At 45.6% G+C, this 20,887-nt stretch overlaps 1 long non-coding RNA gene across 1 annotated transcript; it reads left to right on the top strand.

Moving 5' to 3' along the window:
- The first annotated feature begins 214 nt into the window (after window positions 1–214).
- Window positions 215–3,250, top strand: LOC142571334 (uncharacterized). Its single transcript, XR_012825854.1, has 2 exons — window positions 215–593; window positions 1,189–3,250. It is a non-coding gene; the product is annotated as an uncharacterized LOC142571334 (long non-coding RNA).
- The last annotated feature ends 17,637 nt before the right edge of the window (window positions 3,251–20,887 follow it).

Below are 20,887 nucleotides of genomic sequence, written 5' to 3'. Positions count from 1 at the left end.
GCAAGCTTTCACACGCATATGCAGCATACGGCGTGTAAAGTTCCTATAGATATTTTTTTTTTGCTTTTGTTTAAGTAGCGTCAAATTTTGCAGTGCCGCGCCGCCGAGGGCTGTGAGTGGTGGCGTTGGCTAACACTCCCAGAGTTCTACTAGGAAGCATAAATACCCAAGAAAGTGGATGGGGAAACGGCGCCGCGGTAGCTCAATGGGCCTTTTGCGAGGCCGAACAGCGCATGCGCAGTTCCCTAGCGGCTGAGGAACGAAGCGATTTGGCAGGCGCACGAGCGGACGGCGGACGGCCTTGGCAGGCGCTGCATTTGTCAGCTGCGCTATTCTCGCTGCCGCGCGCACGGCACGCCTTCCTAACATATTGACATCGAAATTTGGCGCGATGCATATGTCGTGTGTCGCGTACGGTTGCACTTCACGTGACAGTCCCAGCAGGACAGTGCGGTTTTTCCGATTTCCATCGGTAAAACGGTATCGACAGCGCCGTGAAGCCTGGATTAGGGCTGTGAAGCGGCAAGATGCGCAAGGGTGTCCATCGTAGCCGTCAGCAGCATCTCGACTCTGCGGGAAGCACTTTGTGACAGGTATGCATCCACATACGTACTTAACTTCTCTGTTTTTGTCATTACTGACTTATACGAATAATCTCGAGAAAGACGCAAATGTGTGTTTGAACTAGCGAAACAAACGATCTCTTGCTCGCACGAGCCGGCCGAGTGAAACACGGTGCTTTTTCTTTTTTTTTTTTTTTGCCGTCATCTTTGTACGGGCGCCGCGTTGTGCATTATTTAGTTTTTTTGATGTCATCTCTGTGCGGCCGCCGCTAGAACGCCGTCATTTAGCAACTTTACATCGTGCACACTTTTACTACTTTATAAGCGCTCAGCAAATGCTCGTGATGTCGGCGTAGTTATCCGTCGGAGCCAAGCGCGCCTGCTCTGCCGGGCAGATTTGGAAACGGCGTGCGCTGTTGAAGTAGCTCATGGTGCTAGTTAGCAATCGCGGCTAGTTGTCGTTTCATCATTCTTATCGGCACTGAGTATAGTAATATTTATTGAAGAAAGCTTATGTTCGTTTAGCGAATAGCGATGTAGTACGGTTTGTACTAAGGCTCATTTTCCCGTTCTGCGCTTTCTGGAGTCGAGTGGCGCGTCTTATTGTGTAATTGACACATTCCAGGGGCGCCTTCACTGTCACCCAGACATCCGGACTTCATACCGACGCTGTTCGTGTATACAGACCAGTTCAGATAAAAGGACACGGTCGACCGCCATGTTCGCACCGCGGCGCGTTCCAAGAGGAAAACAGGCGCTCCACCAACAGCAGTGATACCTGCTGCGGGCATACTGGCCATTTTTTGGCATTTTTGTAGGTGTACATATACTTTATGTGGGTAAAACACGTGTGCAAACCGACATTCTGTTGGCCTCCCAATTGCCTCTGTATGTAGTACTCCAAGCACTATGGCACACTATAAAGGAAGGTATGCAGTGGTCAAACGTGATATTTGCCCTAAGAACTATACTTCATGCCCTATCCGAGTCATGTGTTTTTGTGTGTACTCATACTATTTTATTACTTATTCACTTTACGTCAAAGGTACAGAGGTTTCAGGTCAAGGAGGAACTTGTAAAGGTCACAGTGATGTGGAAGCAGACACATCCTGTGTTCAGGGTGAGCAATGGTTTTTGAACTAATGGCAGGCACGCTGTCACATTATGCAGCTGAAAATGTTTTGTGAGGCTTACCTTATGTTACTCATTGCGAGTCTTGCATGTTTGCAACATATGAATTATCGATAATTTGCTTTCAGGTGACCAGGTCATTAGGGTAGTGCACTCCGCATAAAGTGCGAATGCTCAGAGTAAATTTCAGTGTTCAATGAATTGTGTCTACAAGCAATAGGGTCACTTTATTGCATCTGTTGATGCAAATGCAGGTGCAAACTCTTCACTTGATGAGGAAGGAGCAGCTAATGCACTCTTGCTACTTGCAACATCCCCAATGCTCACTAAGCCACAGGAGGTCCTAGAGCCAACACCCTTAAGCAGAGAGGAGAACACTGACCACCTATTAACTGAAAATGTGGCATTAGAATGGAAAGTAAGGGATCTAGAACTGCAATGCAAAAAGCTAAAACGCTGCACTTTTTCTGTGGATACTATCTCAAATCGTCTTTTAAGTTTTATGCGGGACTGCAGAGTAAGGAACAGTTTTTAAGCACATTGAAAAAAATGCAGAGCGCATGGTTTATTGGGATGGAGGAAAAACACAAGCAAAGGAAAGACAGTTCTCCAAGCGCGAAGAACTTTTCATGGTGCTGTATAGGCTCAGGACTGGTGTTTGCGCCAAGGAAGTGGCTCGAATGTTTGGAATTTCTCAGTTATGCCTTAGTCGCATCTTTTGTACATGGATAATTTTTCTCGATAAAGAGCTTTCAGCATTGACACGGTTTCCCACATTAGCAGAGATTAAAAGGCACATGCCAATGGCATTCAGTGACTTCTCAAACACTAGAGTCATCCTTGATTGCACAGAGGTGAGAATCCAAAGACCTCCAAAACTGCAGGCACAGAGGCATACTTTCTGCTCGTACATGCATTATAACACATTCAAGTCACTTGTTGGGGTAACACCAGATGGATATGTTTCATTTGTACCAGATTTGTGGAGTGGGCATGTTAGTTATAGCGAAGTTGTCGAAAAATCGGGCCTACTGGGTTTATTAGATGCGGGGGACGGTGTGATGGTCGACAAGGGCTTTAGGTTGGAGGGCGTTTTGCCACCATCTATTCAAATCCACATGCCACCATTTAAAATGGGCAACCAATTGTAAGCTAGTGACGCGATTGCCACCCGAAAAATAGCTGGCGCTAGGATCCCTGTTGAGCGAGTCATAAGACGTATCAAAGAATCTCATTTTTTAGACAAACCACTGCCAATCCTATCAACATGCTCGACATTGCTAACAGCGTTTTTAGGACTTGCACCTTTGTGTGCAATTTTCTACAGCCAATCATTTCAATCCATAATGAGAACAAGTAGCCAGCTCACACATCTCTACTTCAAATGAGCCTCCTTTACAATGCTTATGACCAGTAGAGACCAGACTGTAACAACAGTATCCTCTCATACAGTATCACGTCTGCTTACGACGCTGTCTACTGTGCTACCTTCTGAGGCAATTTGTATTTTCCATCTCTATGAATAAATGATGCTGCTTTTGCAGTTATCTTCCATGTACACTGCACATTTATTTTGTTATGTCTATAGACATAACGGGTATAATTATCACCAATGCTACACAATTTGCTTAGGCCACGCTATTTCTTTTCGTTTTGCCATAGCTGCTGGCTGTTTGTGCGAACGAAGCTGGTATGAGTGGTTAAGCATTACCCTCAACATCTAGGTGTGGCCATTGTTTTGTCCCACCTCCTTGACAATGACTTCATTCTCTTTGTGGTGCACATATTTCTGTAGTAGGGGACTCCTGCTTTCTGCAGGTTTTCAGATTTCTTTTGGCAGTGCCAACATACCTGACAGAACTATACAGGGGAAGCCCTCTTCTAATTCGCTGGGTGAACTCCTCAGCTAGCACAGCATTCCTATAAAAGTGCAGTAGTGCTGGCAATATTTCCTGAGACCACATGGCCTCATCAAAGAAAATCCTTTCGACGTGTAAGGAGGATGCAATGGATGCTGCATTAGTCCACACAACGAAGTCGCACCAGCTAAGTCATGTCACTGCCATTTGGCTCTGGAACTGATAATAGTATTCATGCTCCCTTTTCAATGCAATTTCATTATATGTTGCCCTACAACAAAACTTTGGAGAAGCTGCAGCTTCTGCGATACTTTTTCCTTTGAAAGAAAACGGGTATTTAAATTCTAGCAACCCCATGTCACTGCCCTCAAATACCAGTCCATCTGGGGATGCAGCAATAAACGGATGCTCAGCATGCACGTGCAGGCCTGTATATCCCACGGTTATGGTCTTATCCATGCAGGCCATTAGCTATTCATATGCCTGAACGGCATCTGGCTCGTGCACAGTTCCATAGTGCATGGCTTCGGTTTTATAGCTCCGCGGGTAAAGTATATCTTTAACAATACTGTCAGGTTTCCGGCACCGCAGAATTCTTTTAAACATTGAGGCAGTTAGCCCACCAATCCGCTCCATGTGCCAGGTTGGATTCGCGGCCTGTCCAATCGTTGACTCAAGAACAACAGCTCTGCTGTCCACCGAGAGGGCCTGTATAACTGCAAAAAACAGTATTGTTAATTTATGGGTTTAGAATCCGTTTACAAATCGTACAGCAAGCATTACATTGCATTAAAGCAATGAGAAGTAGCATGACGTCAACAAAGCATCACTTGTCATGGCAATGTTGAGCTATTTGGTGGGGATTCATCGTGGAAGGAAGTATGGGGTGCAAACACGGACACAAGAGAACCAGACAACATAAGTGCTGCAGATAGGAGCTAAGCGTACTAGAAATGAAGATTAAAATGAGAGAAAGTTCAGCTAGTTGGTAGGGAATCACACTAAAAGAAAGTAACGCATGCAAACATGGATACAAGAGAACCAAACTGCGCAAATGCCATGTTGTCTAGTTCTCTTGTTGGTGTTTGCACGCCTTACTTTCTTTCATGATGAATCACTAGTCAGAAACTTAATACCATTACGTTAGCTTTTATTTACTTCTCCAAAGAAACCCCTACAGGCCTACATAAAGAGGCTAAAGTACTTAGGTTGTGTCAAACGACACAACTGCATATTGCAACGATTAAAATGTAGGTAAATACCAATCTCATACAAAATTGTACAGCTTACTTTCACAGTAACATAAAAATTTTTCTGCAGCTTGTAACTTGCATGTGCTCATTACGTTGTTTTATTTTTTTCGCTAATAATGTGGTCAACATAGCTAAATCGTTCAGTATTGCAAGTATTTAAACATGCCTAAAAACAAAAAGAGCAAGACACATGTGCATGCTTTCAATTCCATGCTCTGCTAAAACGCACGTCAACATATATATATGGCAAATGCCGTGCATGAATCCAGGTGATGAACTCACACTAGAGGAACATCCATTATATGTTTACACAGAGCTTCACAAACATGCCATAGATGAAGCAGATATGTTTGAGGACCCTGTGGGTGCTCACACACATCGAGTTATGCGACAGCCCTGCAAAAGTTAGAGAAATGACAAGACACTAAGTCTAGAAGTGACTGCTCCATTATCTGCTGCTCAGTGGGATACTTATGAAGGTAACGCCCAGAGACATAGGTGTGCATGTTTATATAAATGAGACAGCCTCAGAATGACACCTGCCATGACAAAAAGTTGAGAAAAAAATAATAAACAAGGAAGTGGGCTTTCTTACCATCAAACCTCTCTTGTATGAGTCTTTTACAGGTCTCACTGTGGATGTCTTCAATGTCTGGGACCAGTGGAGTGTCTGAAGCCTCTGGTGCCACTTCACTGGGACTGTGTTCATCCTGGAATATAGTGCTATACATTAGAACGCGCAGATAACATGCAAATGTTAGCTTAGTGATTACCTTGAATAGTAGTGCAGCTTGAGCCATACGAAGCAGCATAGTAAAGATTTGAGGATTTTGTAAACAGTTCTTTGACAGCATCATATTGCGCTAGTGGTGAGAAGCGCAACAAAAAAGGTTCAGATTGTGGTCTCATACCTGGCATGCCTTATTGCGCATGGTTGTTATACAAGCAAACTCAGTATTGTATTTCTAAATCATTTTTCACGTTTTATTTATTCGTAATCTAAATGCCTTCTTTTAGGGTGAGCAAAGAACAGTTTTGAAAGTAAGCAAACTACAAGCTTACTAGAATCAGAAAATTAAAAAAAAACATTTCGATGCAGTGACATGAACTCGTGCTAACATGTGCTGTATATCAAGAGCAAATGTAGATATGAAAGTGCAATAATGTGCATGTTGCAGAAGGGGATAGAAAAAACTCAAGCCATACGTAGAGGTAAACAGTAATCAATGCACCTCAGATATGCCAACGCAAGATTCAATTTTTTAAAAATTAGGTTCAGCAGCTCTGTGTAGAGAAGTTATTCCATTCAGCTATAAAGCATGGTATGAGAAACTAAGGGACACTTAATACATGTAACTAAGGAAACTATGTACAGATAATTGAATAAGACTTGCCCAGCATGCTATAGTCACATGCTTTGTTGCGTAACTTGCAGGTGATTGGACGGTCTCGCATGATAATTATGTGAATCACATGTGGCTATAAAAATTTATGAAGCAGGCACTGGGGAGTTCATCACCGACTTGATACCTACAGTATTACAGGAGGCGTCAAAGGTCTTGTCTTTTGTAAAGGCACACAGGATGTGAAAGCCCTTAAATGTATTACACTTTGAAATTCACAGTCCCTTACTGCTGTCATGGACAAGACAAGCGATAGAATGGAAGCTGAATAGATGTTTGTGTCAGTATAACAGTGCGTATGTGCGTGAATGCTCTCGCGTTATTTCAGTCATCACGAGATAGGTTCTGCCAGAATTTTTAAAATAACTTTGGCTTTAAAGAGGTTTAATTGCCTCAATTAACCAAGACTTACATCACAGGTTTGCTGGATCATCATCTCATTGCTAAGCTTGCAGATTGTTTATTAAGATAAAAAATGTCGCCATATATAAACACTACTGACATTAACATTATACTGATGCAAACTGTACTTCGCATAAAAGGACACTAAAAGGAGCTCTCAAACTGTTCCTGTCTGTCGTCACATGCTGATGGAACACTACTCACTCTTATTTCAACAGATCACAAGCATGCAGAGTTAAGTGTTGCACTTACAAGTGATTCTCCTGAGTTTTCTTTGCTCATATAACGGAGAAGCAGGCAGTTTGCTGCCACCTTTTCAATATCGGCAGCAAATAGAGATGCGTCACTTGGTGAGAGCCCTGGCAGTGGCTCAAACCGCGGCCTTTTCGCACCTTCATGTTTCCTTGAGTGAAAAGTGATGTCTTGCAGAGGCAGAGGTGGCTTAGGCTTTTTGGCTGAAAAAAAAAGTTTCGTTTGTACAAGTACAATAACGAAATTTTAATTGCTTCCTGTGATGTTTAGTTAACGACCCCATCCAATGTAAGGAAATTAAATGTTGCAGTTTTGGATTATTTTTTCTCAGTGCAAGTCTTGTAGTTACGAATTTATGAAGCGACACCAATATGTGTTCTTAATTAAAAACAGTAGCCTATATTTGTCCACATACCAATACTCATGTACGCTGTAAACAATGTAGCTGTGTGGATGAGTTGATATTCAACAGCTGCTACCACGAATGCAAACAATCCTACAACACGTTAAATGGTCAACACGGTGCCACAGAGAACCTTTTGCAGAAAAGGGCCGGAAGTGTGATCACAGATTTTTGAGGCACTTTTGCCACCTCCTATGTTAAGTAATGCTCGCTAAGCAGTAGCATTCTTACTTTGGGCAGGAACAATCCAAGCACATGGAACTTCCGTGCACGTTGTCGCATCCTTTTGCGCCAAGTGAATGGCATGAAGGATTAACCCAACAAAATGTTGGCATGTGCCGCTCAGGCTGCAAGAATAACATGGAAGAGGAGATGAGTTTTCATGCTCAACAGGTATTCATCAAGGAAAGGATGGGATCAGGTGTTTACGAATTCGAAAGAACGGGTTTAATTTCACGTCACTCAACGTGAAATACATGCGCCAATGTCAGACATGAGCCGCACACCACCACTCGCGCGTCGGCCTTATAACACCATGTGCACACATTAACAGCATCATTGAATGATGCGATGCGCCTCGTCAGACAGCTATGCCGGCACGAAGTTAGGTACAACTAGCGGTTTTACAGTAAACAGCCAAACTTGGGAGTCATTCTCGTTATATGCCTCTAAATAGTGCACATTATGGTACCGGTAATCCAAGGCTGTGTACGGTCGCAGACAAGCGCAAATTGGCATGCTGCACGACCGTGTCGATCGGTATACATGCAAATGCGCAAAAACAAGAACTCCCCGCATTCTTGATTTACAGCATGTGTACTTTTTTAACATTTAAGCAGCCGTACCTTTATATAAGCAAGCAGCTGGCCCACAACGGCAGGGCCGGTATAGTTACGAATTCCAAAATTTAACCCATCGGACTTAAATTTCCTGCACGTGGTTCATGCAGGTCGCGCTCCAGATCTAGAATAGAAAGTTTGCTCACCCTGCGGAGCGGAGGCAATGACCAGCCAGAATGGAGCCCGACGCCTTGGAAATCGCGGCGTGCACGATCTAATAGCCGCCTTTCATTGACGGAAGGCAGATACCACGCAAATGTCCGCACGTGGATTCTGCTGACACGTCTTTGTACATGACGTTCCGCACATATCCTTCTTCTTGGAACAGCGTTCCTTTCAGTTTCTGTCGCGCGAAGCGCGCTCCGCTCGACACCATATGTTCTTCGAGCTGCGCTTCCGGGGGTATTTTCACGTTGCCGAAGCGCATTTTCCAGCCTTTCGTCACGCTGAAGAAACCTCCAGGTACAAAGCAGTCACCAGTGGGCCCCATGGCTAGCGGATGGCGACGAACTGCGCGCACACGTTGTTGCGGTTTTCACTCACACGCTGCTTGCTTGCACACGAGTCTCGCGTGCGGCAGCTGTCTGTCGTGGCGAGAACGGCGCCTGCCAAATTGTTTCTCGTGGCCACCACACGGTGGCGCCACAATGCATCGCTAAAGGCCCATTGGTTGAGCATCGCACGCGAAATGCGAAGTTTGTGGGATCGCTTCCCACCTGCTGCAAGTTGTTTTTTCATCCACTTTCCTTTCTGTTCATTTATGGTTTCATCATTTCATTTATTAAGCACACGCAATTTCCCCTATGTTGTCCTCGGTGTCAGTGTTTGGTGACGGACGTACAAATTTCTCGTTGTTTAGGCATAGAAATGCTTACGCATTTAAAACATATAAGTTTATCTACGCATTATTCTAGAGAAGGAATCCATAGGGGGCACGGTTAATTAAAAAATCATGATGACATAATTGTCTCGTAGCAAAGGTGCGTCGTGCCATTGGCTACACCGATAGGGACGTCGTTTCTCTCTCGCAGGAGAGCGCGAGCGCAGAATCGTCTCTCTCTGACTTCGCAATAGGTTCCGAAATGTGTCCCTGTCCTTCATTAAATGAAATGTACGGTCCCAGTGTGTCACTTGGTAACTACAGTGCATTACCGAGTCATAAACACTGTGATTAACGCACTACGGAACACAAATGCGTAACATAATTCAGAAAGAGTTTGATGAACCCGATGCATTAACACAATGAATCGGTCATTGCATCCCTCCATGATGGTAATTACGCGAAGTGCAATGTGTGGCGTTTCAAATAAACAACACGATAGAACCAAGCCAAACGTGTGCGTAACCTCATTAAGAAACACAAAGACGTAACCAATAATTGAGAAAGAGTTTAATAAACCGTCGTAATTAACTCAGTGATAAACACCGGGGCCGCATATTTCAGTTTCGTTGTTTTACCATCTGTACGAGCTGCATGGGCGGTATTTTTTATCTCTACTGTTCTCTTGAATTGTTCCTAGAATAAAACTATAATTTCAATTTGGCGATAACAGCTACTGCACATTGACACCGCCTTCGGTCCTCTATTTCGGCGCGTTGATTAAAATTTGCGCAATCCGCTGTTCTACGACAGTTTCCTCAGAACAGCCCTGCTCACCATGACGTCCCTATTCGTTGTGCTTCAGGTCTCTTTCTAAATCTTCGCATTTAGTGAAAACTGAATAGCAATTCTCTAAGAGGGTATGTGCATCGCGAAAGAAACAGGAATTCGCCTCCGCTTTGTCATTAGTGCACAGTGGCATGAAAAAAGATAAAAACCGGTTCATATTTCAACAATTTAAGCTGGGCAAGTGCTGGCTGCAAGACAACGGGACCTGATTAGCACGCAGGTTCGCTGCATCGAATGTTCTTTTCAGTCCGTGTTCTTGGCACGTTTTCCTTGCTTCGCAATGGAATATTTTTTTTCCTACCTCTGGCACCATTAAAATAGAAATGTCGGCGCTCCTAGGTAAAGACTGTTGTCCTTTTCGTTAGCAGCGAGACTCGTCTGCCTTACAACTCAATTAGTTTTGTGATTTTGAGAATGCTTACAATGATTCAATGCAGGCACATTGGTTTTACGCCACCACCCCGAGAAGTACGCGCTTATTTTTCGTAGTTTAGTTTTTCCCATCCAACATTGCGCAAACGAAGCTTTGCGTGAGAAACCTCTTGGACGGAAATATTGCAGTACTCACAGCTTTGTGTTTGGTAGAAAGACCGAACGGACACGTAAATTATACAAAAAAGAAACAGTCAGAGCTTTTGTCCTCAGTTCAAAAGGTAATTGCGAAATAAGGGACAAAAAGCAATTGCCATTTTCTTCTATAGCACCAGAGAAGACCGACAACACACTGGGGCAATTCTATACCTCTGGTTTTCCAACAAATTATCGCGCCATTTGAGATACAACAGTACAGAAGGTGGCGAAGTCGGCGCAGGTCCAGCAGTCCGAGAAAAGTAGGTTGCATTCATTATTCCACAGCTCTAATTTTGGTGACATTGTACGGAAAAGCTGCACATACGAAGTTGGGAATATTTAAAGCCAGAAGACCAGATCTAATCAAGTAAGTTGACATTAGATATTCAGAAAAGAGGCCTAGAGTTTTCTCCCGGCGCCAAATTTCATTGAAGTTTGAGCAAGAATTTATGAAGTCCTGGTGCCAAAATGCAATGCAGTTGATGCAGTCTGTACAAATGTAACTTGAAAAAGGAAGTGTTTTCATTGCTCCCTGTGCGAAGCGCCATGCACTGCGGAAGCAAAGAAGTGTTCTAGGAGAATTCCGAACCAAAAAATCTTCGCAGCTAGCGGATCAGTTAACACATCTGCAAATAGAAAATTCTCACTAGCTCTCTGTGTACGACATTAGGTACGAGAGGCATTCGTAGTGCTGCGAAACCGAGCCTGTTGCGTTTCTATTCTCTAGTAGCGTGCTCGTGCCAATGTCAATTTTGGCTGGCGATGTTAAATAAGAAAAATTCGTTCTGCCACTGTACCAGCGTCTCGAGAAAACGTGTCTACGCTATGAAATTCAAACCATGCAGTTGCACTTATTGAATGAAACGAAGTCAATTCGTACCAGGCCACAACGATAAATAATTTTATGGCATTAGGAACAATAGGTCTCCTCACACTGAAGCTGGACTCCACGCTGACTAGATAGCCAGTGTTGAGGCCAAGCTAATCACTCGGACGACGGGCGCACTAATATGGTGTTTGCAACCTAAAACACCAAGAGAAGGAAATATGGCCGCAGTCTGAAAACCTACCGACAAAAATAGGCAGTACACTAAATTAATCGTTTCGCTAAATCCTGCAGAAGTTGAGCGCGTTCGTAAGATAGGCCAGCTCCGTACTAAAACATCGACCCCGGAGTGTCCAGTTACCACACACTAAATACAAAAGCATTGTGTTGTCTTGCAGGCAAAATTGAAAGTTCTTAGTCATTTCTGAAGACTTCGGTACCCACTTGCTCATTGTCATCTAAAAACCATATTAAGTTGTGTAGCCCAAAGCGACAGCCCCTCAAGGTAAGCTATTACAAACGAATAACCGATAAAATGACGTTATACGTATACGACCATTACTTTCAAATTTTACCTCGCTGTCCAGGGGGGTATTGCCTAATGCCCCATGTGCTTCAGCGTTTGATACACTAATCTTTGTCGCTCATATTCCTTCCACAAAAATCATTTGGCGGATAATTCAAGCCGCCTTATCATATACGGTACTACTAGGAGCAGCTAATTGAAATGTGACAGAATACTTTAGATGACTCTAAATGTATTGCTAATTTTCGCAGTACATGAATATATATATCTATATTTCTATTCTTCTATATATCTTTGACGCCAGCGCAATGATAACACTCTGCTTATCATAACACTCGTTTGTGAAGAAGAACGGCAGATTGCGCGAGTAGGTTGTTTTCCATAATATTTTAAAAACAGCACTATAAAAACGTACACAGGACAACAGAATAGAGGATGGGATAGAGGATCCAATAAACGCAGTTCTAAGTCAGCGCCGTGTGTGTCTCATCCTCTATTCGGTTGCTCGATGTATGTCTTTAGCGCTGTTTCTTAAACACTGTTTCGTGCCCTGCTATGGACATGAAAGCTACAACTCTATCATTATGTTGTCCACTGCAAATTGTGTAAACGATGAAATAATCATAAGAAGATTAACCGGGCAGGCCTTGGCCATGAGTGGCACTGGCTAACACTCCTCGGTTAAGATCTTGTACACGTATACATGAATACCGAAGAATGTGAACCGCAGAACAGTCGACGCCGCAAATCAATTGATATACACCACTATGCACGCACTGTGGGGAGGGTTCGGCTCGTACCGGCGACAAGTTGCTTTTTCGTCCACTTTCATTTTCTTTTACTATATGATTTGTAAACTTCCTTTAAAAATAAAATAAATAGTTTCCCCAATGCGTTCCTTTGCTTCATTAACTGTTGACTTCATATGGTTGTTAGTAAATCATGATATATTACCACGGTTAATGCTTCCAAGCTGATGCCGCATTCGCATGTCGCGACGAAGTAAACGTACACGTTGCAAAACCCAACCCATGTTGCACATTCACATTTGGAGAACCCGAACAAGTCCCGATACCGGAAACCAAACATTCTTGTCTGCGCCCGCCAAGATTCAGGGATCACATGATGGGTAAACTTTTCAGGACATGGGAGAGAGAAAATTCGTGGGAAGGGCTTGATGGAAACTTGTAGCAAGATGCGCAATAAAAGCTGTTCAATGAACTAGGAATATTACATTTCCTAACCAATGTACGTTACCACAGACGCGTTTATAGAACTGCACGTTAGCAGCGGCGCAACTCACGGGTGTATACTCTCGGATCTGTCCTGTGCGCAGGCACTGGCGTTAGAAAGTAGTGCTTCGCCAGCGGTATTGAACCTCTAGCCCTTTCTCAGCATTTCGTGCTCGCTCGGAAGCTCCTGCTAAATTGTGAGCCACACGGGTTCTCTGGGGATGCAAGCAAGAGCGTCTCGTTGGGTTCTGTGCCGTCGACGCAGCGATCGCTCCTCACGGAGGAATGTAGGGCGGCCGCACACGTCACTGAAGCGTAAAATTCAGCCACGAGACGCTCACGCATGTTGCATGCGTTAAGGAATCTTGAAATATCGATAAAACAGATTTGACGCGTCCGAGCCTTGATGCAGGGGCGAGCGGAGCCAGTATGTACGCTGCCTGAAGCAATCGTAAAAACACCAATCCGGGGCAATGACAAGTGCGTGTGGTTGTGGCGTTAAGGCTCGAAAGACGCCGATTCCTCGGCAGCGGATTGGTGGCGCCTTCTGTCACCGCGCAGCGTGTTTTGTCATGTTTCTAGCGTTTCGCCGTAGCAGCTACCGATGCGCCACCATTCCGTTACAGGTAGATCGCGAGCAGCATTTGTTTGCTCATGTATCTCGATATCAGAATCAGTGTCTAGACGACTGCTGAAATACTGCCACAGTTTTGCTGTCGAGGTGAAATAACGCGTAGCGAAAGTCTAGCACATCATTTACTTCCCGTGAATGGGGCAAAAGTATTAGAAGCGACTCCCTGTTCGGCCTGAAGCGCTTTCTCCTCTCCTCTGTATTTTACCACATTCTCACCTACCCCCCCCCCCCCCTTTGTTTGGAGCTGAGCCGTGCTCCCCCGCAGAAGATAGTGCCAACCTTTCCACTTCCTCACACGTAACCACTTCTCTCTCTGAAGCGGATAGGGCTAGGTGAGCCAAGTGCCGCCATATCAGGCGATAACGAAATTTCCGATGCATCCATAGAACGAAAGTATGCGAGAAACATCGACATAAACCGTTTCTGCAATAGAAAGCAATGACCATCAGCACGAAGTGAGAACTATTACGAGTGCATGAGGTCATCAGAAAAATAAAGACAAGAGTAAGAAAATTCACGCAGAAACTCCTCTGGGAGTTGTCTAAGCATAGTTGTCTAAGTATACGCAGGCATTGTGCCGCTTGCTCATCTCTACGCAGCCCGGTGTCACTTTCAATGTTATTCAACTTAATCCAATCAATATAAACGAGAGCGCTGCAGCTACACGAACTGCTGCCGACGGTGGCAAAAGGTGGATGGATGTCGCAAGAAAGCTAGTGCAGGTGGCGGCGCCAGGTATGCTGATGCCGTTCCGTTCATTATAAGGTACTATCCCTCTTTAGCACCTTATCCACCCGCGTGTAACCATTGCCAACCGTGATCAACCGTACTGTGGCGGTGGCTGCGTATGGCGCGGCCGAGCGGGCCCTATTTTGAAAGCGATCTGCGATGTGGACAGAGTGCCCACTGCTGATAGCTTTGCACGCTGTGTTCTCGCTGCTTACTTAGCGTTGAAGAGAGACGCGCAGGCCCGTATCTTGAAAGCGATCTGCGAAAGGGGCAGAGTCAACAGCTCCTATAGTAGGTGTTGGCATAGCTCGCGCCGCTTCGCTGATGCTGGTTAGAGGCGGCACAAAGGTCAATTCGCTCGCTGCTGCGGGCGCTGTCTTGAAAACTATCGTCTCACAGGATTGGCGGACATAGGTGCTGACGATTTTTAATGCTGGATAAGCATTCAAATGCTTACGTATTTAAAATGTAAACAACAATACTTATGTTATATAAGAAAAAGAATGGCCCACGGCACTTCTGCTTTGGTATACATAGTATACTTTAGTATACTATCTGCTTTAGAAAAAGAATGGCCCAACTTCTGCTTTAGTATACTCATATTCAAGCGGAAAGCTGAAGGAAAGCTGTGCGTACAGCGTGCCAGAGCGATAGTATTACAGAACGTTGTTAAAATTTTGAAAAAGTCTGTTTTGCATGAAAGGCGACATATAAATTACGATATCCAGTTAGTAGAAATCTATACGAAGTTAGGATTGTTGTTTTATCGTCCGTCTGAACTTGTAAACATTCGCTTATTGTGGCTCTCTGGCTATCATTCTGTGGCTCTCTGGATCCGAGAAAATCTCTCTCTAGAATTTGGAAAATTGTACGAAGCCTTCGCTCGCCTCCACAACAGCTTCACCCGTTCAGCGCTGTGGCCATACGGCAAGGCCGGCGTGAAGTTGAGGTCGCCGTTGACTTCTGCAAATTACTCGTGAGCTCCTCGAACGATATACCAACCCATTCACGCCTCACTTTCCCGTCATCTAGTGATCACCGTCTGGACGCGCCTTTTACTATGCACGAGCTCGACGCTGCGATATTTTCTTCCCGCCGGTCAACTTGTCCAGGACCAGACGGAATTACATACTCCGCGATTTGTCATCTTGGAGTATAAGCTCGAGAAATTCTCCTGGCGCTCTACAACTCTACGTGGGACACAGCAACTGTGCCTAATCACTGGAAGTGCAGTCGTCTTGTGGCTTTGCTAAAACCTGGGAAATGCCCACATGATCTCTCACATTATCGGCCAATAGCCTTGGCAAGCTGTGTCGGTAAAGTGATGGAGCGGATGGTACTGAGCAGACTGGAATGGCTACTCGAGAAAAGTGGCGGACTTCCTGATTTCATCAATGGATTCAGAAGAGGCCGATCATCCATTAACGGTGTGATCGACCTAGTATCTTCTGTTCAACAGGAAAAGAGACGCCGTCGTCTGGTATGCGCAATATTTCTGGATATCAAAAGTGCCTACGACAACGTCTTCCACCATTCGATTCTTCAGGCGCTTGAGGATATTGGTGTTGGTGGCCGGATGTATGCATGGCTGCAGAGTTACCTCAGTGGCCGCACCATTTTCATGTCCACTTCGGATGGCGAGACTGATAGACATGACGTTCGCAGGGGTGTTCCGCAGGGTGGTGCCCTTAGCCCAATATTGTTCAAGATCATAATGGTGGGCCTTGCAGACGAGCTACCTGAAACAGCGCGTATCAGTACGTACGCGGATGATATCTGTATTTGGTCATCTGGGGTCACACGTCCACAAGTGCGTGCAAGACTCCAACGTGCGGCTACCATAACGGCGAAGTACTTGCGCCGTAGAGGCCTGCAACTCTCAGCAACTAAGTGTGCAGTCATGGCATTCACGCGCAAATCAATGTCACATTATCCAATCGTTGTCGACGGAACGGCGCTCCCTTTAGTCACCCACCAGAGATATCTTGGCGTGATAATAGACCGCAGTCTTTCTTGGACCAAACATGTTACTGCGCTTAGGGCTAAACTGACCAACTTCATACACGTTCTTCGTGTGATATCAGGATTGAGATGGGGCCCCTCTGAGCGAAGTTTGCTCCAAGTGTACCAGGCACTTTTTGTGGACTACATACGCTACAGCATGCCTGTGTTATCTAACATGGGGTCATCTTGTATATGCACGCTGGAGAGCCTTCAGGCACAAGCACTTCGGATATGTCTTGGCTTGCCACGCTGCACGTCAACTAAGGGCACAATAGCGGAATCATGGGCTTGTCCTATCGACATATACAGGTCTTGTGAACCTATGCGAACCTATATTCGCCTACTAACCAGACACTCACACCATCCACTGTCAACACTTCCAAGCACCAACCTTGACTGTGCTTTTTCTAAAGCTATTGCATGTCACGCAAGCATTGTACCTGCAATATTCCAGGCCACCGACATCCCCGCGACACCTCCATGGACATTGCCAAGACCACTAGTGAGGCTTCAGATACCCGGAATTAGGAAGAAATCTCACGTTTCCTCCATTGGCTTGAAGCAGCTCACTCTGTCCCATATATTTGCATTATATAGTGGGACTGTACAAGTATATGCCGATGGTTCGGTCACGCCATCTGCCACAACGGCCGCATTTGTAATCCCACAACTTGGAATTACTCAACGATTTCGATTAGACCACAAATCGACATCTACGGCTGCGGAACTTGCGGGAATACGGGAGGCTGTGCGTTTTATGAGAACGCAGACACCACATAAATGGACGATATTGTGCGATGCCAAATCAGCGCTACAGGCGCTAAAATACTTTTTAAAGAAAGGAATATACTATCTGCTCATGCTGGAAATCGTCGAACTTTATCACAGGGCCGAGTTAAGTGGCCACGTGATCACCTTTCAATGGGTGCCTAGCCATTGTGGTGTTTTTGGTAATGAACTCGCTGACAGTGAGGCAAGATCGGCCTCCTCTTCCTCAGATGAAGTACGGATTGCCTACCCGCGACCTGACACCAACTCCATGATCAAGGCGCTCATGCAGGACCTTACAAAGGCTTACAGAGCTCACTCTGATAACATTCACAGACGTCTACATACGATTGACCCAGACGGTAAATTTTGTTTGCCCCCGAATCTTACACGGAGCAAAACATCATTGCTACACAGGATTCGGCTCGGCGTTGCTTTAACCCGTCGCTACGCACACCTCATCGGCCAATCGAACAGCCCTGATTGTGTACACTGCCAGATGCCCGAAACACTGCAACACGTACTATGCGACTGCCCAGCATATATGCTGGAGGGAAGGACGCTAGACAGTGTTCTAGCCAGCGTTGGCAGACAACTACTGTCGGAGGAAGCTATCCTCGGCCCATGGCCTGACTCTGCAATTTCAATGCGTGCAACAAAAGTATTGTTGAAGTTCCTGCAGTACACCAAGCTCGACGAGCGGCTCTAGCGAGGCAACTGTCTCATGTACATAAGCAATCACCACTTCTCTTATCATCATCATCCATCCCAATACTTTCACTCCCCTTCCCTCTTCCCCAGTGCAGAGTAGCAGACTAGAGCGCACTAGCTCAGGTCGACCTCTCTGTCTTTCCTATCAATAAATTCTACTCTCTTCTTCTTCGCTTACTAACTGAATTAACAAGCATGGCGTCACGCGCGCACAAGCAAACGTGGATACATTTCAATCGATGACGACGCACACTCACTGTCGAAACGCTGAAGTGAGGAAGCGCGGCAGCAGCAGCGAGCGAATTGACCTTCGTGCTGTTTTTCGCTTCATCGCGAATTAACGGGCGTGAACACAGCGCTTCCTAATCCATCAGCATGCGGCGCACTCTGTCCCCGTCGCAGATCGCTTTGAAAATAGGGCCCGCACGGCCACGCTCGGCCGCGCTATACACGGCCGCCGCCGCAACAGAACGCCCCCCCCTCCCCGCCGCCTGGTGCCTTGTGCGCTATGGAAGACAGTGTGCTACCGCCCCTCTTTCACAAGTTTCAGGCACCATGATCGGCTCACCCTCGCATGCTTTCACTTGTACATAAAGCATACGGTGCACGACGACGATGTTATCACACTTGGGATTTATATGGAACATCACGGCGGCGGCGATGGCGGAAATGCGCCTGGAGGGTTCATATAATTGCCATCGAAATAAATCACCTGGTAAGAATGCGTAAAAAGCTACAGAGAGATTGGGTTCACATAATGCGAGCCTCGGCAGAAGTCGCCTGCTCAAAGCACCGAACCTGACATTCTCCCCGACACCGTCTAGCTGTGGGAATGTGAGAGGAATCTGCTGCGCAGCGGTGCTATACAGGCACACGGAACCGCACCGCAATGCAGTAGTGCGACAGCAAGACCGACCAGCGCGCCAGCGAGCGACAGGTTAATTAATAACGCTTGATTAATCGAACAGCTGTGGCAAGTCGTTGCAGATTTTCCTGTGGGCTGTCACCCGCATACCATTGGGAACTTTTTGGCTCAATTTTCTGGGGCTTGCGCAGCCAGCCGTACTCCTTCAATTTGTCCTGTACAGACGCGGCAGTTCGTGCGTACACTTTCTTTGTCCATTCCGTGATATGTGCAAACTGAACCTCTGTCCAAATCGCGCGCTTGCGTGCCCCAAAAACGATGTTTCAGAACAGTGTTTTTCAATTAGCGTCCGCTTGTATTGGAGGAAGTATTCGCATTATGAAATGCCTGAATTTTATTAGGCATTTTCACTTCTTTCGCCCTTCTTCCCGTATCTGTGCTGCTATGTTTCTTCTTTTTTTTTCTCCCATAGTCATTTGTATAGCATTTAGTTGGTATTGAGAGAATTATGACTCAAGGTTGTGCCACAGTTGCGACTCGGATTTGGACCACGCTGCTACGAAAGATTGATTGTTTCACTGCCGCGGGCGCAAAGGTTCCCTGCGCTGTGCTGCGATAACGTTTGCCCCCGACGGTGAACTATGCTTTCATTCTGAACTTCTTTCTTTATACCCTTCCAGACTAGACAACCCTGAATGCAGGCACCGAATGAACGCTTTTCTGGAACACAATGCGGTGGCACGAAAGAAACACCGGTCGTCTTGCAGTGGACACGAAGCTGATAAATTGTGCGTCTGTTTCATGACACAAAGCGGCCTCGTCTGCTTGAATTCACCTGCGCGCATGGCGAGATAGATGGCTTGGTTCTGTTCGCCCTGTACATTCGCGTGCGTTCGTCTTCCCACACTGAAATCCTTCAGCCTCGCTAACGGCACCACCGGCAGAGTGGGAGGATGCCACTTTTCGCATCTGTTGTAATGGCTTAGCTATCTGTTCATTATAAGGTATGATATGTCATTTGAACATACTCGCTTTCTGTTCTGCCTAAGAAACTTACTTTTCACTAAATTCGCTCATTCAAGGAGTGTAATTATAGACACACCGCGTCTTATTTTTCCGCGCTGGTTTCTAGTCATCTGCAGCGTCTATGGTAACTTGGGTTACGGGTACATCCCCTGATACGCTTTCGAATTAATTTGTCTCACAGGCGAATCAAGGCGCTCGCGACTCAATGGCGAAGTCGACGCAGGTTACCGGCTTCGTAGGTGACTGTTGGTCAGTGACTTTGTTGTTACATCTGTCCGCAAATAACCACCAACCACACATTGACAGAGGTGTGAGCACTTGTGCAGAAAGCTGAGCTCAGCACCAGCAATGAGTTCGGTGCTTGCCAACTGCTGACTGAAATGGCGCCTGCATAAATGTACTGCTCTAGTGCAGTTCTAGCCCTCACGCTCTCATATTGTGTAGCACCGATGGCGTCGTATTAAAAGATCGCTTGATGATGTTTGTGTCTGTGATAACATAGTAAAATAGACGGGATCTGAGGGACACCGTATATTGACGGATCATTAGACGGAATGCCGTCATGGTCATGAATCGTCGTCACTATATCTTTGTCATCATGCCATCATCGCCTCACAGTCGTCATTACACCTTCGTGGTCGTTCCACTGTCGTGATTACAGTGTCGGCATCCAATTGCCATAATGCCGTCATCGTCTCGTTCGTCGTTACTATATAGTCTTCATTCATTTGTACTCATGCGTGGTATCCACATGTTCGAACAACACAACTTTATGATGAGCTAGAGATGTCTCAGTAAACATGTGTGCAAATTGTTCGTGTACAAAAGTTGCAAAAGGTCGTTGACGGTCGCTAAACAAGAAGAGCTCTAGTTGCAAACACCGCAGAGCGCTTCGCGTACACCGATTCACGCAGTGCGTTGGATCAGCGAATTTTCGATGAGACCATAGTTAATGGAGATGGCAATAATTTCGTCTTATAAAGTACAGAAAAGAAACAGTGAAAGCACGGGGAAGGCGGGAGATGGAAATTCAAAACGATGAGCAAAACGAGAACAAGGTGAAAGCAGGAGCCAACGTTTCGACAAGTGGACTTGTCTTCTTCAAGGCGACATATGCTTTCCTCGCCCCAGTATATACACTCTAAAAACAAAGAGAGTTCCGGGCACTCTCTTTGAGGGAGTATTTGGTTATCCCATATTTCACTCTCTTTTCGAGTAGATC

Source organism: Dermacentor variabilis, chromosome 2, assembly GCF_050947875.1.
Source record: "Dermacentor variabilis isolate Ectoservices chromosome 2, ASM5094787v1, whole genome shotgun sequence".
NCBI classification, from domain to species: domain Eukaryota; kingdom Metazoa; phylum Arthropoda; class Arachnida; order Ixodida; family Ixodidae; genus Dermacentor; species Dermacentor variabilis.
This window is presented reverse-complemented; position numbering and strand designations above follow the sequence as displayed.